The 21,420-nt window shown below is 34.5% G+C and overlaps 1 long non-coding RNA gene across 3 annotated transcripts in view; it reads right to left on the minus strand.

Moving 5' to 3' along the window:
• The window catches only part of LOC119537368, a 379,219-nt gene that overhangs the window by 171,169 nt on the left and 186,630 nt on the right, over window positions 1-21,420 (minus strand). For all 3 annotated transcript variants that reach the window (XR_005217423.1, XR_005217422.1, XR_005217424.1), the window contains one exon: window positions 20,309-20,528. This is a non-coding gene — a long non-coding RNA (uncharacterized LOC119537368). The remainder of the gene's footprint in view (window positions 1-20,308; window positions 20,529-21,420) is intronic.

Consider the following 21,420-nt stretch of genomic DNA (forward strand, 5'->3'; position numbering starts at 1 on the left):
AGATGTCAGTGATGGTTAATTCCGAGGGGGTTGCATCAAGGCACAGATGGGCCTCTATCAGCTGTAGGGTCACAAATATTCTGCTCAATCATCCAAAATCCATTTATTGCATGATTATGGTATGTCAGGAATTGGCTAGGCCCTGGGAATACAAAGAAAATGAGCCACAGTTGTTAGTTCTAAGGCACTCACTCTGGTAGGGGACACCAAAAAAAGCAGACCAGATACAGCACAGTGAGCTCAGAGCTATGAGAGAGGTAAGCAGAGAAGCCTGGAGAAGGGGTGCCTAGCCCTTTTCTGATAAACACATGAAGCCTTTCCACTGTTAAAGTAATCCCTTAATAGGTGAAAATCCTTTAATCTGTTGGCTGCTCCGTCCATATGATGACCAAATATTTTAATAATGAATATTTTGAAAACAATGTATAAACTTAAATGACTTACTGATTTACTATTGAGAAACAGTCAAAATCATGTGACTATGCATAAAATTTTTACATAAGAGGCAACTTATTCACCAGTGATCACTCAAACATTACTCTGGGCAACCAACCTGTAGATATATGAGTGGTTTGCCTCTCATCTGTAAGTAAACCAAGAAGCAAGTACCTGAGTCATTTTATATCTAATCTAGGAGCTGCAATATAGCAGTTCACAAAGAAATGAACAATATTTATTATTATGCATGCAATTTATTTATAGTTTTAGGGTCTAGGACCCTGTTTCCCTTAAACAGAGTTGATCCAGGAAAATACATTCTGTGGCTCCTAATAATCCATATTCCCAGCTTTGCTTTGGGAATTTGAGAGCCATGAGGATTTTCCCAGGCTTGGAATCCCTGGGTAACTGTTCAGGAAAAAAAAAAAACAAAAAATCCTCCAATTTTCCCCCAAAAGTTGTTATGGGGGTTTAAAAAATATGGGGGTCTAAAAAACAAATTAGATCCTCCTCTCTTCAAGAGGAGGAGCCTAATTTCCTGTCCCTTGATACATACCCAGAAATTTTTAACCTAGAAATTTGAGACAGAGAGATTGTCACTTGCTGTGGGCCACATAAATTATAAGTAGAAGATCCAGGATTCAAATCTATGTTCATCTGACCCAAAAGACAGCAAATGCATTTTCCATCATGCCAAACTTGGATTTAATGCATTAGACAATGGGAAGGAAATTATATTCTTGAAAAGGAAAATAGCGCGATGAAAGACAAACGTGAAGAATGCAGAGTTTTGGATGTTTTGTGTCAAAGGATGATGCCAAGGGGGGCAATATTTTCCTTTCCCTGCTCATCTCTCTCCACTCCCTTTCTCAAACACTGAGCATTTTCTCTGCATATTTGTTTCTTAGGTCATGGGCTATAAAGATGAATAAGACATCTTCCTGCCTGGAATGAATGAGTTACTTGTATTGGCAATATCAGCTGTTTGATTTCCTGAAACCTTCTGCTAAGTGAATATGGTTATAGTTGTGCTATTTGGAAAATGACCTGTTCAAAGGTTCCAAGTATTCCTTAACAGCAACTGCCAGTCAGTGTCAAATCTGGCTTGAACACACTATAATTTCAATTAAGTGGCACACCATTTAAATATGCACATAAATAAATTGCATAGAAAAATTATGGAAGGAGAGCAGAGTGATCTAACAATAATGCATGTCAAACTTAAGGTAAACACCTATCATGACAAATTTCCCTGACATTCTTTCCTCTGGTGAAAATATATACAGTAATATTTCTATTAAGGATGCTTTTAACAATAAACTTTGATGTCAAAAGCCTGGTTATAAAAAGGAGGAAGAATGTGGATAGCTTTTGGGGGATTCTTGTCTCACCACACTCCAATGGGATACTACTTCTCAAGTGTAAAGTGTTTATGGCTGTGGATTTTGGTTTACTGGGCCATAGGAGGAGATTCCTCCACTCTTAAATGGATCTTTGGAGGACAAAGGAGGAAGTATTTTTGCATGTCTCAGGCATTCAAATCCACGGTGTATGACCTGTCCTTCAGCAGGGTTCTGTCATGCTTTGCCTTGGAAAAGTTCACATATAAGAGGGTGTCCCCTTCTACCATGGCGGTTGCCACCAACCCACGTCTGAGGACATGGGACCTGGTACCATCTCCCTTTCATTTACAGTCTCTCCGAGTCCAAGACAAGAGTGTGACTAGGAACAAGTTACTTAATCTCTTCATGCCTTAGCTTCCTTATCTGTAAAATTAGGATAGTAATAGAACCCAGCTCACAAGGTGGCTGTAAGGATTAGTGTTACCTACCATTAAATGGTGTATGGTTAAAAGAAAACAGGCTTTGGGATGAAACCAACCTGTGTTCAAATCCTGCCTTTGCCATGCACTACCCTGGTGACTGGGCAAATATTTAATCTCTTTGAGACATAGTTTCTGCACATTGAAAATGGAAAAGTTCACCCACCTTTCCCTATGTTTGTGAGGATAACTTTCATGGTGTTTGTGAGGATAAAATTAATGTATGAAAACTGTTTGGACTATGGTAAGTAAGCAGTAAATGGTAGTTATTTTAAATTAAATCCTCATTTACGTGTCTACCATGTTTAAGGCCCTGTGATACGTGTTATAGAGAACGTGGATTTATAGACTGGCTCATAAATATCTTGAATGATGAAGGAAGTTATTCTATCACTGTATTTGCCATTTTTTTCTCATATTCTTATCTTGAGGTACTAACAGCTGTCACAAATATATAATACTCCAAAGTGGTTTGAGGATAAAGTGCTTAATCTCTTCTAAGCATTATTAGTTTTACCAGTTATCAAATGGCTTCTTCTGACATTCAGCCTATCAGTTACATAGGGACATGAAAATTATTTTCTTCCAAATCACTTTGCATCTGATTGATATGTAACTTACATTTTGGGATTTGCCACCTCTAGGTACAGTATCTGTAAATCACACACAGGTTAGCTATTTGTAATTATGAAAGTTTGCTAAAGCTGCCAGAGTGCAATAGACCAGAAATGGATTGGCTTTTACCATAGAGGTTTATTAGTTCACAAATTTACAGTTCTAAGGCCATGAAAATGTCCAATTAAGGCATTAACATGACAATGCCATCTCTGAAGAAAGGCTGATGGCATCTGGGGCTCCTCTGTCGCTTGGGAAGGCATGTGCACAGAGCCTGCTGGTCTTTCTCTCCCATGTTTAGCTTCCGGTTTCCATGGCTTTTTCTGAAATGTCTCTGGGCTTCCATCTTAGCTTCTCTGAGCTCTCACCAAAATGTCTCTCAGTCTTTGGTCCTCTCATAGAGGACTCTAGCAAGGGGATTAAGACCCACTTTGAATGTGTGTGGTCACATCTCCATGGAAACTACCTAACCCAAAGTTCCCACCCACAGTAGGTATGCTCCCACAAGATGGGATTAAGACAACATGGCCTTTTATGGGGTACATAACAGATTCAAACCAGCACAGTAATCGTTTTTTTTTTTTTTTTAACAGGAAGTCACATATTTTATACTTAAAGAACAATATAGAGTAATACAAACATTATATTGTTTGGCTATATAAATATATGCATTATATATACGTATTAAAAAGAATAATAAAACAAGAACTCATGCACTCTCCGTTCTACTTAAGAAATAGAAGTACCCTAGATGTCCTTCCCTATCATGCACCTTTCATTCCTTATAAAAGAGTAACCATTCTTGAGTTTTCTGTTCCTCATTTCCTTCTTTTTTGTCAAAGTTTTATTATGTTTGTTTATATTTCTACAAACAACTCACCAACTTGTAAATTATTTGATGAAAGGGAAAATATTTTATTCATCTCTGTATTCCCCTACAGTAACTAGAACACACCAAACAACCAGAAGAACAAATCCTCTGACATCCTGGCTATGTCAGATTAAGAAAGTTATTTAACTCTGAGCATTAAGTTCTCATCTGTGAAAGGGGGATAAACAATTTACTTTGTGAGGAGTATTTTAAGGGTTCAGTGGGTTCATGTTTTTAAAGTTATTCTTCATAATGCCTACTTATTGTGGCTGTTCACAAATATTAGGTACTTTCTTTCTCACCACTTTGAACCATGCCAGAAGACTTTAAAGGTCTCTATCATACAGTTTTACTAAATTGAGGTATCCAGCAGCTGCTACTGCATTTGTGGCATCCAGCTATTTCTGGGTAGGTAGGATGAGTATCGACATGTTTTTCTAACTTGTTGCTTTCAGTTTTCTCAGGCAAGGTCTTTATTCAATGGCACAGATATCACAAACTATCTTGTATTGACATAGGTAATGGTCTCTTAATCTGCTAAATGGCCAAACTATTCTCATTAGTTGTTTTTCATCCTTATATGATGATATATCTGTTAAAGTTATCATTAGTTGAATGTATTTTGCATGCAACTTACGTTTCCCCTCTTTGTTATTAAAAAAAAATATCATGGGGGATTTTAAACTGGAGATATTGCCATTATGGATGGCCAGAACTTGGAGAGTTTTTTTGTAGATATAGATCCTATATTATTGATAAATTGTATATTAGTTTCATGTTAAAATGGCACTTTTTTCCTTACGCTGTCTTTCAGTGTCTGTTATCCTAAATATCTGTGATCCACAATTACTTAATGTCCTGTCTCTCAGAGAGATAAATCATGTCCCATCTAATGGCAATGCATGTATTTGCTTGTATATCCTGCTTGATTATTGGAATTCTTTAGAATGGTCATCAATGCTGACTTTGAGAAACTGTAATAGCAATGCCAAGTGCCTATGATCCCCATTTTGCAGAAAGAAAGCAGAGGTAAAATGATTTGCTCCAATCTAGTGATAGAATATGTATCAGAGAGATGTTATTCATTCATGGTGCCACGTACTGATTCTAGATTTTCTTTAAAAGAGAATACTTAAGTGCTTATAAAATTTTTGCACAGAAAAATAAATCCATTTCTATAAATCATTCCTTTGTCCATTTTTGGATCATACCAGGTACACACCTTTTAAAATGAACCATTAAAGTTTTAAAAGACCTACTTATTCCTTACGTAATTTTCAAAATAAAATCTTGGAAACTGTTCTTTAGCTCATTTCAGAAAAAAGAACAAAGGATTAAATCATCTTATTTGATCAATCCACCATTGCTCTGAGGGGTCAGAAGTGAGAATCAACAGCTATGCAAATAGCCAAAACCTGGAAGGATTTTCATAGGTGATAATCTCAGTTGGCTAAACTTCTGGCAAGGTTCTAGAGAACTCTAGTAGACCCTTCATGAAAGAACAGTATTGGAAGACTCTTTCTTGCAGAAGCACTCAGTAAGACAGATAACGTCTGTGATACAAAGACTTTGGAAAGAAAAATAGTTTCAGGCTTTGTCCTCATCAGAAAGAAACCACACTATAAACAGCATATGCGTCCATCTGCACAGCCATCCATCCGTCCATCCATCCATCCATCCATCCATCCATTTATAGATCTGTATATGCCTGTCTATAAATTTGTCCCCAAATCACCAGCTTTTAATGAAGCACAGATCCTAAAGTGTGCAGCAAAATAGATCATATGAGAGTATGTGCCCTCTACAAGACTGGCAGTACACATCATCAATTGTATTTCCATAAGTGTTTCTGGAAATTTAAAGTAAAGCATGGGCATCCTAAGGAATTACATTTGATTCAGCTTTACTAAACAGTCATAGGTTCATGAAACTGCAAGGGACCTTGTACACTCATCTAGAATGAAGAAGAAAGGAATGGCATCTTTACTCAAATAGAAAAAAAAAATTGCAGTTGTACAGACTTAAGGTTTCTAAAAGAACAGGAAACAGATATGAAAAATGGACACAACCTACGAAGCACTCGAAAGCGCACTTTAGCACAATTGTACTAACATGGCCAGAAATGTTAGGGTTACCTATATCATAAATAATAAAATTTTACTTGGAGATTGCTTACCATTTGCTAATGTTGCCTCTGAACCTTCAGGTTAATAATACAAATTATATTAACATTTCTTTTAGGTACAAAATTCTATCAAAGTGCCATGAAATTATATCATGTGAAAAAAATCAACAACAAATGGCACACAGGGGAAAGGTGTAATATTTAAATAAAATACCTTCAATTTTCTCTGTACTCAAGTAACAGCTTCTATTTTATCATATTTTTACAGCTTCCTTGATAGAAAGGCAAGATCAGTAGCAAGACCCTTATTTTAGAACACGTGGTCACTGGACAGTATTTTTCTCTTGAGAAAGGGTTATCTCCTGACTTTTGAAAGATTATTTTTACCATCATCTTGTTATTCTCATATAAATCTTACTTTCATCCTGAAAGGAGACCAATTCCAGTATGGAGCCCTCAGTTACAAATTATCCATGACCCAAATTATTATACAGGGGAAATGAAGTTCAAACTAGCGTGTTTGAATTATGACATGAAGAAAGCCATGAAAGGCTCGTTCTTGGGGTTTTTATTATTTTAAAGCCTGTTTTACCCAACTGTGCTGTTCATGAAGAGCATGGTATGATCCCAAAGCTAAAGGCACAAGTTTGATTTTAGCTTTTATTTGTTGCTGTTGTTTTTATGTTTATAGGAAAGTATAGCTCAAGCAAAACAGATACAGCTATGTATTTTATGGATAAAAGGATGGATCAAAATATGTTTTTTTAGAGAAAAAAAGTGAGCCTTCAAAAGGTGAATGTGACCATATATTTTTTGATAATGAATATTTGAATGGATCAACTAACCATCCAAAAAATGCATTGCATGTTTATAGTGTGAAAAGCACAGTGCTGGTTGTGAGGGAGACAAAGATGCATACATGGCAAAAACCACTGGGAATTGAAACCTAATGGACACTCTACATAAATGAGTAATATTTAAAATCTTCCCATTGTAAAATCTCAGAGGTCTCACAGCAGTTTCTTCCTTTTAAGTTCTTCTCCTCACAACATTAACCTTTTATTCACAAGTACTGAAGATTAGGAAGCAAAGAGTACTATTTTGTTCAAGGAAGCATTTATTTTGCAGACCTAAGGATGAGAAAGTAGTCCATACCCTCAGGGAGCTTACAGCATTTAAGAGAAAACAGATATTATTAAAAAAAGTCACATTAAGGAATGTATGATTGTAGAAGTAACTGCTCTGAAGAAAAATCATGCAGGAACCAGTTCTCTGAGAGCTTATAACAAAGGACTCTCATGAGGACTGGGGGTGGGTAGCGGTGAGGAAAGACTTCCTAAGGAAGCATGTTTGCTGGGGCAGGTTGAGGGGAGTGAGGAGAAAACATTTCAGAATGAAGGCTCTGTGGTTCAGGGGAGCAGAGCTCATTTTCGGAGAACCTTAAAAGGTCAATGTGGCTGAGTCCAGAGACTAAGGTACAAAGAACAGAGAAATTAAATAGTACAACTCAATTATCCCATCCTGACAGAAGGAAGTAGAGAAAAGGGAAAAGAGGGGCAAAAATCTAATTTGTAAACAGGGAAAGTTTAATGTAAGGTATTATTAACTGTAACTTGAAAGAATATAGGAATATCAGAAATACAGGGCAGTCACCACCCCTAGAGCAAAGATAGAACACCCCAGGAAGGAACAAGTCTGGATGAGTCTTCCCACTCTCCTTCAACTCCCTGCAGAGACCTGGATCTCCTTAGAGAAGGTGCAGTCATGGCCCACCGCTTGACAGAGAAGTTTGTTGAGGTGCACTCTGTTAGCACTCAGTGGGAAACCATCTGAGTTGGCGCCAGGAGAAGCCAGGAGGTGCTGCACCAGTGGCTCTTGCTGGAAAGTCACTCTCTGGGTGCCAGGGAAAGCTGGAGCCTGGCAAAGCATCAGAAGCAGGAGGCCCCCTTTCCCTCGCAGCAGCCTCTACAGACAAGCTTAATATAGTGCCAGCTGGTAAAGGAGACATGTTTATAGGGTCCAGCTCAGTCAGCACAGAGCAGGCAATGATGGATGTATTTGAAACTGAGAGACAGCAAATAGATAACTGGCATATATTATAATTTTTTAGCCAATCCCCTATTGTAGGACAGAATTTTATATATATTTTCATTATTAGAAAATATTGAAGAATTTTTTGTGTATATGGCTTTTATTTTTCATCTTTAGAAATAATTTATTGGAATTTTCTCCAAAATGAAAATGCTTTGTCAATGGGTATGAACATTTTTAAGGCTTGTAATATATACTATATCACATACATAAATATCATATAAATATGTTAATTTATACTTCCTCTAGCTGGGCATGACAATGTCCATGTCATTTTACACTTTTCAGAATTAAAAAAAATGCTATTAATTTATTAAGTGAAAAGCAATATCATCCTACTATTTAAATATGCATCTTCTTGGGGTGACAAGTTATTTGAATATTTTTCCTTGTTTGCATATTAATTGTAGTTCCTTTTAAAAAAATGTTCTTGCCATTTGTTCATTTACCTTTAAGAGCAAGAGTGAGCAAACTATTGCCTATGGACCAAAACTGGCCTGTGGCTTGTTTTTGTAAGGCCTGTGAAGAAGAAGGAGAAAGACAAGGAGGAAGAAAAGGAAGGAGAAGGGGGAAAAGGAGAAGAAGAAGGAGGAGGAGGGAGAGAAAAGGAAGGAGGAGTAGGAGAAGGAGTGACAGAGACTCTTTGTAGCCTGCAAAAGTTAAAATATTTACTGCCTGGCTCTTTGTAGATGAAGTTTGCTAACTCCTGTTTTAGAGCCTTATTGTTTTTAGTATCATTTTGTATGTGTTCTTATAATGCAAAACAATATTTTATTATATTACTGAAAATACTTTGCCAATTCTGTAAGGCCTTATTTTTTTGACCTATAGGCATTTAGATATTCTATTTTACAATCTGTTAATTTTTCCTCTGTAGTGTTTGCTATTGTTTCTGTTATTTTTAACCTTATAAAGTATTCCTTCCCCATCCTCATCTCCTCTCCAACATCTCCCCCTCAGGTTTGATAGTTATTCTAGTTTTATACTTAACAACCACTTTTAGAACTTTATTCAAATTTTATTTGTTCATGAGGTATGAAGTAACCATCTTAATTGACTATTTCTCCAAATCTTTAGCTAATTTTCCTCCCTTATTTGCTGAATAATCCTTTAGCAAATTCAAATTATTTGAATAACTTACTTATTATGTTATACATTATTTTTCATGTATTAAATTGTTATATATAACAGATGCTAAAGGGTTAGAAATTAAGAATTACACATATATATATGTGCATGTGTGTGTGTATGTATAATATATGAGCTAATCTATCCTATGACTTAATTATTATTTCAGCACTACCCTTTTAATTACTGTAGCTTAAGAATTTTTAAAAACTGGTAAGGTTACCTTCCCCTTTATACATTTCTTTTTCAAACATTTCTTTACATTTTCCCTTTCTCATTCCTCTAATGAATTTTAGGATCCCACCTTCCAATTTGTTCTGGATTTTTATTGTAATAACATTACATGTATACATTATTTGGCAAAAATTAGTGCCTTTATAGTGTTTAGTCTCCCTAATCATGAATATGATATATCTGTTCATTTGTTAGAGCCTTTTACTATATCTTTTAACATTACTTTTTAGTTTTCTTCATATAAGCTATATATGTTTCTAGTGAAGGTTTTCACGGAACTACTTAGGGATTTAAGAGCTTATTTTTTGTTTCTTTTGCAAATAAGACCTCTTTAAGACTTCTCTTTTCCAACTAGTTGTTGCTAGCATACAGGTATGCTATTGATTATCTATGTTTAAAGTAGATTGAATATTGATTTTTCTGGCCTTTCTAAGTTTGTAATCAGAACATGTGAAAAAAAAAAAAAGAAAACTGTGTCTCCTTTTAGTATCTAGAATTATTATTTCTGTTAAAGGGCTAATTACATAGCTGAGAAAGTGGTGATGCTTTGCAATCCTTACTGAGATCGATATTCCAGCAGAAACAGATGTCTTTAATTCTTGCTACATTATGCAGACTCCTTTCTGATTCACAAGTCCATAGAACTATACTGAGCTGAGTTCAAATTTTACTTTCTTCCAACCTGTTAGACTTGATTTATTCCTCTCAATGCATGATCTTTTGAGAAAGCAAGGCAGACAATTCATTGTTTCTTTTCCTGTTTACTATGAATATTGTTCAGACTATTGCTAACCTTTTACTTTTCCTTTTGCAAAAAATCCATTACTCAAAATTATTCAGCTTAGAGGATAAAACAATTTGTAACTTCCTTAAGGAAATTTTTTTCTTGAAATTTTCATTTTCCATCTCTAATTTTGTGTTGATTTTCTAAAATCATAATATATGACAAATCATTGGTAAAAATCGACCTTCTAATGAGCTTTTGTTTTCTTCTGACAATCTACATCTGATCATAACAGTTTCCCTTGGGTGCCCATTAAGAACTGAGCACTGTGGTAATGCGCTAGAGAAAATGCTGAAGAAACACAAGAAATGCCCTTAGACCGTAAGTATACAAGAGAGAGAAGTTTGGAACCTGGAGTCACCAAGCTTTATTGAGGAGGTCCTTAGAGACTGAGTAGCGTTTAAAGAGGAAGATAAGGGAGGTGGGGAGTTTGCCTACCAGGAAAGAAATAATCTGAAAGCCCAGTGGTGGGTCCTTGGTTAGCACTGCCAAAGCAGAAAATGGCAGGTGATATCTGAAAGTTCAAGGAGAATATACCCTCTTTCCTCTACCCTCACTCATGCACTCTTGTGATAAATATTTCAGTTTTATTTCTTAAGATAAAGTTATTTAAAATGTTACTATAGGAAGTAAGAACATTTGGTAGACATCTCTTATCTTTTACTATTACATTACAACCAGAGAAAGGAAGGAAACAAAAATGAAACTAGTGACATACTCAAAATCTAAAGTGACTCTAAAATAAAGGGTTCACAGATCACAAGTTGTCTCATATTTAAGCACCAGTGCTTATTATTTAAGAACTTGTATGAACTCATTTGGATGAGAGAGTAAACAAACACACAATTTCTTAAGACACCAAGGATTTGCAAATCATAAGATTAAATCCTTAACCTATAGTCATAAAGGATTGGTGGGGATAACTTTTTAATTTATTTTTAAGGAAATATTTTCAGAATTAAATCGTGTGCAATGGCCCAGACTAAAGGAATTCACCTCAGGTTCAAATTAGGGCTAGCGTCTATCATTTGTCCCTGACAGTTGACTTCAAAACAACATATATTGTTTAATTCTTGAATTAGTTATGGAAAAGAATCTAATATGCACGATCTGTTTATCTTCAATTGCATCATAATGTATTCAGAATCTATTCAAATCAGAACAAATAAATAATGCATCTGAATAGAGCTCTCTCTTTGGGAGGTACAGAGAAATTAGTAAATTAATGTAGAGGTTGATTAGTGAAAGATACCCTGTTGACCTGAATGGCTTTACCTGCTGAGCAGTTTACACACAGTAACTAATTTACAGACTGGGAAAATCTTATTAATTGTTTATTCCCTCTTCTTCCTAATATATTGTTCAAAACACCTCTCAAAACAGTTTAATAACTTGTAGGCACAGATATGGGACCATAATAAGCTAGACAAGTGATAAGTAGAAATGAATTCAGAATTGTATAATAAGTGAAAAGGGCTGCGTTTTGTTTAACTTTTATGGTACAACAAGGAGAAAAAAGAAGCAAAGGAATAAAAAAGTGTTTTACATGTAAAGTTTTTACCTCATTTTGATTACTCTTCCAAAATTACCTAGGGAATATTTGATTGGGAGGAGAGTACAGCCTTAAAAATGGTTCTTAAAGTGTGGTCTGCAGACTCTTAGGGTCCCTGAGAATGTTTCAGGGGTTCCAAGGAGTCAAACTATTTTTTTTTAAACCATATAAGATACTACTTGATTTCCTACTTTTGGCATTTTGCGCTGATGGTGCCCAAGCAATGGTAGGTAATACTGCCAGTGATTTAAGTTTGTGGCACTTCACTGAACTAGTGGTTGTAGTCTTCACTTCCACACACTTGCACACACACAAAAAGCCAGTTTTATTTAAGAATGTCCTTGATGAAACAGTAAAAGTTATTGATCTTTTTAAAACTTAACCTTTGAGTAAGTGTCTTTTTAAAATATTCAGTGGGACAAAAAGGGAACTAGGCATGAAGCACTTCTGCTGTATACCAAATAAGATGGCTCTCTCAAGAAAAGCACTGGCACAATTGTTTGAGTTGCAAGCTGACCTGCCCACTTTGATCATGGGATCATTTTTACTTGAAAGAATGACAGAAAGACAAATTATGATTTCAGACTTGGATAATTGGCAGACATTTACTCAAAAATGACAGAAATGAAATATTCCAAAAACCAAAACGAAAACCAAAATTTGAGATTTTAAGTGAAAATTAGGATTTTGGAAAACTTTTATCCACCACAGCAAACTTGATAGTTTCATAATACTTAAAAGCCTTCTCTGATGAGACCCATGGTGATATTAATCAATGTGATTTGATTTTTAAATAGTGTATAATTAAATGTGTCCACATTTGGAAGATTTGTAGTGAACCAACATTTTCCAAGTGACTGAGGTACAGCATTACAAAATCATAAATGGATAGAATATTCATTCAGAGTGAGAAATAAACCAGTGGATTTTAATGTAACAGTGTACAGAAAATTTATTGACATTGTTTCAAATTGCTCGTTGACATTAACCTTTCAGAAAACCACCATTTGTCAGGTTTTTGTTTAGAATCAAAGAATAATATCCACAATTATCTGAAAATGCCATTAAAATGCTTCTCTCTTTTTTGAACTATACATTTGTATGCGGCCAGGTTTTCTTGTTATATTTCAAAACAACCAGTCACAACAAATTGAATGTAGAAGCAGATATGAGCATTCAGCTGTCTTTCATTAAGCCAGATACTAAAGAGATTTGAAAAAATGTAAAATAATTCCACCCTTCTCATATCATTTTAAAACTGTATTAGGTAACATCTAATGGATTTTTATTGTTACATAAATTATTTAATTTCTAATATGGTAAATATTGCTAGATATAATCCACTGTTATGGATTGAATTGTATCCCCCAGTAATCTATGCTCAAATCCTAGCCCCTGGTTCTGTGAATGTGTTACTATTTGGAAATAGGTTCTTTGAAGACTTTGTTAGTTAACAAAACTGGATTAGGGTGGGCGCTAATCCAATATGACTGGTGTCCTTGTAAGGAGAGGATTTTGGATGCAGTCAATAGGAGAGAGAGAGAAGACAGCCATGTGACAGGGGCAGGGATTGAGTTATGTCACGGATTGCTGGTAAACCAGTGTTAGAATCCTTCAGACTTCAGGGAAGCATGACCTTGCAGACATCTTGATATTGGACTTTTGGCGGTGAGACAATAAATTACTATTGTTTTAAGCCAACTAGTTTGGGGAAGTTTGTTGTGGCAGCCCGAGCAAATTAGGACCCAATATAAACAAAAGTTCTTTGGTGTCCTCAATAATTTTTAAGAATGTAAAGAGTTCTTGAGGCCAAAAAATTTAGAACAATTAATCTAAATGAATGCTTTAAATGTTTAGAATTAGATTTTACTATTACCTTATTAGATAAAAGGTAAAGACAAATTTATATCTTTTTTTTTTTTTTTTTTTTTCCCCTCAAAGGGAAAAGGGACTTCTAGTGTTTTCAAGCTCATGTCCACATGCGCATAATGGGTTTTGGTTAGATCATTTGACTTGGAATTTCAGCCCTAACACTCACTGATCATGAGTCTTTAGCAGGCTGCTTGCCCGCTCCATGACCAAGTTTCTCAGCTGTCAAGTGATCGTCATCATCATCAGCATCATCACCATCATACCTACTCAATAGGGTTGTGAGAATTAAATAAAATAATCCATGATAAGCACCTGACACTGAATAAGTGTTGTGTTGTTACTGTTTTGAGGGCAGCTTCCTCCTTGATTTCACTGTAACAAAATGTATATAATAGCTTGTGTAGCTTGAAGTTTTCAGATATTGAAACAAATGTACTGTACAACATAATCCAAATGTTCTTTTAACTGATGCTTCATGGAACTGTAAGGAAAAGTATTTAAGGGGAAATTTGTATTGACTTTTAGTAAGGTAGGCAAAGAATCTTTTTTTCCTGACTTTGGGGGGAGGATTGTTGTTTTCTGATCATTGGTAATGCTCAGTCTTTTCTTATGATTTAGAATTATTTTTGTACTTAATGTATCAATCCAGCAGGAAAGACCAAAGTTCCTATTGACACAATGGGTTCTGCTTTAGTGTAACTGAAGGAAAGAAGTTAATTTAAGACATTTAGTAACCTGTCTTTTGACACTAGTCAATCAATAAGGATTCTAATACTAATCAAAGAGAAATAACTAGCTGTTTTTGGGAACAGAATATGTGTTATGGGAGGTATTATGTAGTTAGAGGTAGTAATCCTTAATTTTCATAACAAATAGATAGGTATAATTATTTTTCTTTTACAGGTGAGGAAACTGAGTCTCGAGAACTTTTAGTAGAGTTTTCCTAAGATGATGAGGGGAAAGAAATAATAAAGAACTAAGTTTTTTTTAACTGAAAGAAGAGGAGTAAAGAATAATTCTCAAATATGACAGATAAAGAGCATCATAAGGGTGGAAAGTAATGATGTTCATTTGTTCTCCATTTACAACAAGGCTAGAGAATGGTGTGTTTAAAGTGCCATATAGAATAAAAAATGTGAAGCATTGCTTGATTATGAAAACACTATGGCTGTGCCTGTAAAATTCCAAAACAACTGTCAGTTAAGCATACTCAGTGGAAAAAGTTATACTGTTCATTTCATACAATGTAGACAAAATAATCATTTGGTTGAGCAGTAATTTCACTTTTCATCTGGAATTTCTCCATTCTGTGTAGTTACAGCCTAGAAAAATGCACTAATGTAGGTGCTAACACCACTTAGATTTTAAGAATTATTTTAAACCTAACTTCATTGACTTACCCTTTACATCATTCAAAAAAAATTTTTATGAGAATGAATAAGGTAAAAGTGAAAGTTGAAACGTAAGGCACTATTTAAAAAAATAATCCTATGACTATTCAGCATTTGTGAAGTTCAGAAAGTTTATCATATATTTCTGAATAATTATAAATCTGGACTCTGAGAAATAGTTGGATAAAAAAGTAGAATCAATTCCTTTTCTACTTGCCATACCTGGTCTTACAAATTTATGCACCTGAAATAATTTAATACAAATATTTAAAATAGTATTAGTGAGATGTGGTGGCATATCTCCCCAATCTTTTTCTGCATTTTTATATTTTTATTGGGAAAAATAAACAACAAAAGTCAAACCTTTTTAGCTGTAAAGATGTAAAATCCTTAACAACAGGGTATCTTTAGAAATGATTTTTAATGGTTACTTTCTGGCATTAAGAAAGAGAGCTGTTCTACATATCTTTTTTTTTTTTTTTTTTTAAATCATCATACCCATTGATTCGCATTTCTTGACAAGGTCTCAGTTTACTGGGAAGGTGGGAATAAATATGATGAATTCAATCAAATTTGAACCTTAAATCTGTTTTATAACTGTGCAAGCTACAAGTTTTTTAATAATCACAAATAAATTATTAAATGACAAAAAATCTATATAAAATAAGTCAGTCAAGGAAACCTTTTTGTGTTTTTGAACAGCAAGAACTACCAACTTTAGAAAGATGTCAGAAAACAAGGGAAAATGAATTTGGAATTCCCCACATTTGAAGCATAGTGTGCATATTTTGACAGAAGTAAGAGCCAACAGAAGTAACTCCAATACTTTAATTTGGGTCACTGGGGAAAGATTCTTTTCATGTCTCACAGCAGACACCCGGTTGCATCTCAGCAGAAGAGTCCAAACACTGGTACTTATGTGCTTTGAGCCAGAGGGTCATCAATTTTATGCACTCTAAGCATGATGTTTAACAAGTCCACAACTCATATAACCTGTATTAACTAATAATTTAAGATTCTAATGCCCTTCAGAATGCTGCTTGACAATCAAGCTGACTTTGAAGTTTGAAATTTATAATGGGACAGTGCATGTAACTTTTTCTAAAATGGTTTTATGACTTAACATAAATCTTTTCTTTTTGTGGAAGTTTTAGTCTGAACGTTTCTTTCTGTGAAAATTTAGTATTTATTCTATGTTGTCAGACCACAAATTTTGAAAGAACTATGAAATGTGTTATAAGACTTTTGGTTCTGGTTTTATATTGAGCTTATTCCATTAAATGACTACATTAGTTGTTAACAATGAAACTTAATTCATATCAGGTGAGCTAAAGACTACATCTGGAACCTGTTATGACTTGATGCTACATGGGTTTATTTCAACCAGGAAAGGAAAAGCATTTTTAACCACAGCTCATTTAAGAAATGATTCTGAATTCAGTTGTTCTGTAGCATCTTGGACTCTTGGACCTTGTCCACATATCAGTTATTATAAATCTTCCCTCCCACATCTTGCCCTCCCAATTTGAAATAAGCACAATTTGTTTTCATCACTCTCTAAGTATTCAAATGTGCATATGGTACTAAGAAGCATTTTATTTTGCATTTGCAAACTTTGGATTCATGTTTTTTTCAAATAATGTGTCTTCTTGTGAAGAACTACATGTAGAACATTTTGTTGTTAATAGTTTAAAATTTTTATCGGCTTTTTTCCATTCCCTGGAAAACACTAAAGATGCTCTCACAATTTGTCTGGTTTGTCTGGCTTTGGCAAAACTAGATTTGGATTCTCATGTTAGAATGTGAATCCAAATCATCAAAATTTGTGAAAGCAGAGTGTTATCTCAAAAGCATCAAGCAGCCAAATGGTACCAATTTCAACAATCGTGTTAGAGTGTTTTTCAGCAAAACAGTTTCTGTTTTCAATCCCTGCTTTTTGTGCAGCATCTAGAGCCGGTCTGTTTGTCCCATTGGAAGACAAAGAACCATCAGCACCTGAAATTTTTTATTTTTTATTCATTTTTTTTAGCACCTGAAGTTTTTATCTTTTACTTCCTTTATAAAGCCAATGGACACTTTTGCTGCAATTTATTTATTTTATTATATTATTTTTATTTTATTAAATCATTTATTAATCAGACATAGATTGAGAAAAACAGATTTTGTAAAATATTACTTGTGTTTTAGGAAAATAACAGTACATTTTATATTTGTGTATAAATAAAATCTAAAAGATCATTAAGTATGTTTAGGTTGATTATTCATCATTCATTCATTCATATACATTTATTAAGCATATACAAGGCAGTTGCTAGGTTTTGTGGAGGAATACAAAGATGAAGCAGGCATAGATCCTATCTCATTTTCTCACTATTAAAATTATTGAAAAACATGATAGTATACAAACAGCAAGATTAAAGAGATAGGGAAGAGAGAAGGAGAATCAGAACAAATGTGGTACAATATTAAAAACTGGTGAATTTTGGATAAAGGATATAGAAAAGTTCCTTGTACATTTCTTATGAATTTTCTGCATATTGGAAATTATTTAAAATTAAAAGTTCTTGAGTGTCTCTCTGAAAAAGAAATGTAGCTGAGATAGCTAAGGGACATAGGATTTGTGATGGTTAGGGTCCTCCTCACTTACAGAAGGAATTGCATCTCAGATTTCTTTTTACCTCCTTGCTGTTTCTGGAACCATTCGTTAAACTTGGGGTCATGCAATAAATTTATAAAAATTGAATACTTATTTTTTCCTTTGGAATCCCAATTTTCAAGCAGCATTTCTTTGGATCAGTCCAAAAATTATTGTAAACTGCATATACAATACACGAGACAATATGCAAGAGACAACTTTGTAAATGGCTGTGTGTAAGCCTTACCACCTAGAAGGCAGTGGTTTTGGACTGATCTCTCTATTTATTTTGCCATCTGCTGTAATTTACAGCTCTATCTTCCCTCAAACTGTGAGCATGTTGAAAGATGAGATATTATCTTTCTTATTGTTATATGCATGGCAGAGACTCCTGTGTGTAGTAAGTGCTCAATTCATGTTTATTGGCCGTATGAATGAGTAAATACAAATTCAAATATTTTGAATATTCAAAGATCTTCAAGTTGGTTTCTCTTATTTTGTTTCTTACACTAAGGCTACTGCATCCATATGAAGCTTGAGTTTACCCAGACTTAGAATTTGGACGATGTGATTCTTCATGACAAGCTTTCTAATTAGAACTGTAATGTACAAACTATATTTAGCAAAAGGTGTATAAATAGTTTGTCAAAAGGAAAACAGATTTGAAATCTGGAGGACATTAGTAGTCAGCTAATATATTTAGCATGTGGTTAAATACTTATGTTCTACTGTGTTTCTTTAAAATCAAAAGCCCCACATTATGTATATATTTTTCAACTGACATTTTGAAGGTGTCTAAAGAGATGAAAGGCACTTTAGAACTGGAAAACCTCTCTGGTTAGATAACAACATTTTGATTCATCTAAATTCATAACATCATCACTTAAGTGAACATTGGTGCTGCTTCTGGAACTTATACAAATATTCAGATTTTTGTTTTCCTCGTCATTCTGAAGGTTATCTCCCTGGTCGTTCTGAAAATCAGGTGACAACCATTTCCCATGATGCTTTAAGGGCTGTCAAAGTGTCCATCAAACTGTCACCTGACCAATCGTTCCCATGGTTCTTTTAGACTTTCAGGATGATAAATTGAAAGGCACTATTATCTGCCTGTTGTGAAGAGGAACTGTTTGGGCTTCGATAAGATATCGCTACTCCCAGGTGAGAGGCGGCTGACAGCACATCAAGGCAAAACAACACATAGAAATGCTGAACAGGGAAGCATGAGGTTTACAAACATCTGTTGTCATTATTTATTTCTTTGGATTTAAGTTTCTGACTCATCCTTAGATAATTCAAGAACAAATATTTCACTTTCTAGCTTGCAAATACCAATTGCTGCTCTTTTAATCTTGGGGGAAGAATCTTAAAATTGAAAACACATCCGCCTACCTTTTCGATTTATGGCACAAATGCTTTCCACCGCGTATCCAACAAGTTCTTTGTTTGTACTGATGCCATCACTTAGCTCTTTTTAAAAAAAAGGATCTGAGAACAAGCCCGTTTTGTTGTAATGAGTAATTGAATTTGGGGGGCTAAATATTAATAAAATTAATTACTTATGCCTGAGAGGTCATTATTAATGTACCAATGCACAAAAACTATGACCTGGTTTAGTGTTGGCCTATGTTAGTTAAATTTTATATTTTAGTACTGTTGATAAGGTTGAGTCTATTTCATGAGAAATAAAGTTTGTGGTTTATTACTCACAGCTTCACTTTTTAATTGCTCTGAATTGTACCAATATAAATCTAAAAACTTGAATTTCCCCACAAGGAACATGAGTAGAAGGAATGGCATTGCCCTTAAGGGACTGAAGTTGTAGGGGGTGTGGGGGGATTGGGATAGGGAAACCTGGTTGTAAAGGCAGGGAAAGTTTGTAAGGCAAAGGATTTCTGAAGGAAATCTGTCTGGAAAGTGTATATATTTTTTAAGCTACAGAAACAACTTTAAAATTGGAATTGAATTATTTGGATTTAATGACAAAAATAGGAGTGAATAGAAACTTAGGTGGTACATGCTGAATCCTTGAATCCTTACTACGTTATTATTTCGTTCTTTAGGAGTTACTCTCTTTTTTTGTGATCAAGGCAAAACAACACGTTCATCTCCTCTTCTTTCCCTGCTACTTTTATGGCATATGGTGACCGGTTTTCGATGTGGCTCTGTGCACTTGTATGCTATCATTATATGAACACCTGAATGTGCCCTTTGGAGATCACTCAGGGAAAATAATCTGTTGTTGTTTATTGTGGTTTTTAGCAGAATAAAAGTACTGTGGTTGGTTGCTAATATCACCACCTTGTGTACAAATATTTTTTTGCATGCAGTTACTTTATGTCATTAGGCAGTATTGTAATTTCATTACATAGTAATGTAGTACTTCGATTACAGACATTTAAATAATTTTGTAATTCAAAATCTGAAAATATACACCATGATTTATTCTTAGTCCTTTGTAATTATTTAACCATCTAACTTTTCTCTGCTCTCAGTTAAGAAGCAAAAATGTCCCAAAGCCCTCAAGAATTGAAATTTGTCAAAATAGTTTCTAAAACAATGACCCAGGAATTTGGAGTGGAAAAGGAAAAGAAAGAATTAAATTCCCTCAAGATTCATAATAAAACTAACAGTGCATGAAGATAGTACCTAGAATATTTGATTAGTGAATCTCTAACTCTGACAAATTTCATTCAGTAAGGCATTTTTGACTCACACAATAGGCTATAATATAGGAAATTATTACTTACTTGAAAGTATCATTTTGGCCTTCATCCAAGGAGGAGGAGAACCTCTTGATGAGGTACGGAATGTCAAAATTCTCTATCTTGTAGCTTCTGGCATGTTGGAGCTCCACAGCAAGTTTTATAATTTTCAGTAGTCATTGGAGATAAATGAAGTTTAAGTTGATTGGACTCCATTACTTTTCCAAAAAGATTTTTCCTTGTGGTCCAATGAAGGAGGTGATGGCTAAAGGGGAAAAGACCAGAATATTCAATAAATTCAATGCAGGTCCTACAGAATACAATGTGCCCCTTGTTACTCCCTCTCTCCTAATAATTTCTAAACCATTTCTAGAGAAAACTGATTCCACGTTTGGATTTTGGGGTAACTTCTTTCATAGTCTCTCTCTCTCCCTCCCTCTTTTGGTAAGTGAACTTATTTTAAAGTTGATTAGCTCACGTAGTAGCTAAATAAGAATTATTATAAGTTATTGAAAGTAGTATCCAATGTTTCTTTCACTTCTAGTGTTCTTGTACATAAATTTTGAGTATATGGTTAAAAAAAAAAAACTTCAAAATGTTGTAAGGATACAAGGCAAAGCAGAACAATCAAATTTGAGGTGTGTGTGTGTTTGTGCACATGCGTGTCTGTCTGTGAGAAGTTATAGTAGTCTCAAGTGGAAGTTCACTTGACAGGCCTAATAGGTCTTGTTATATTGACTAATGCTTAGCTTAGAATTTTTCCACTCTTGATCTCTTAATAGGGTTCTTCTAACAATAAATTAAGAGAATCTTAAAAAGGTAGGAAGCTTGGAGCAAATGAATTTGGAGGTCTTTGCAACAATAATTTTTCTGACAGATCTAGCAGCAAAATTACAAAGCAAGGTTAGATTTCAGTACTTCTGATTATAAAAACTTCTTGTCAAGTCTTTTTAGCTCTGGTTTATGATTAGTCACACATGGGAAGGTTATTAAAAGAAGGTAGATTTTTCTCAAGATTATTTCTCATTTTTCTTTTTCTGTAATAATATTAACAGTATATTCCTAGAATATTTCATGGTTACCAATGCACAAAAATGACTTATTTTGTGTCAACAGCAATCCTATTAGATTTGCAGGGCACAGTACCCAGTTTCACA

The sequence above is a fragment of the Choloepus didactylus genome, chromosome 1 (assembly GCF_015220235.1).
Source record: "Choloepus didactylus isolate mChoDid1 chromosome 1, mChoDid1.pri, whole genome shotgun sequence".
NCBI lineage: Eukaryota > Metazoa > Chordata > Mammalia > Pilosa > Megalonychidae > Choloepus > Choloepus didactylus.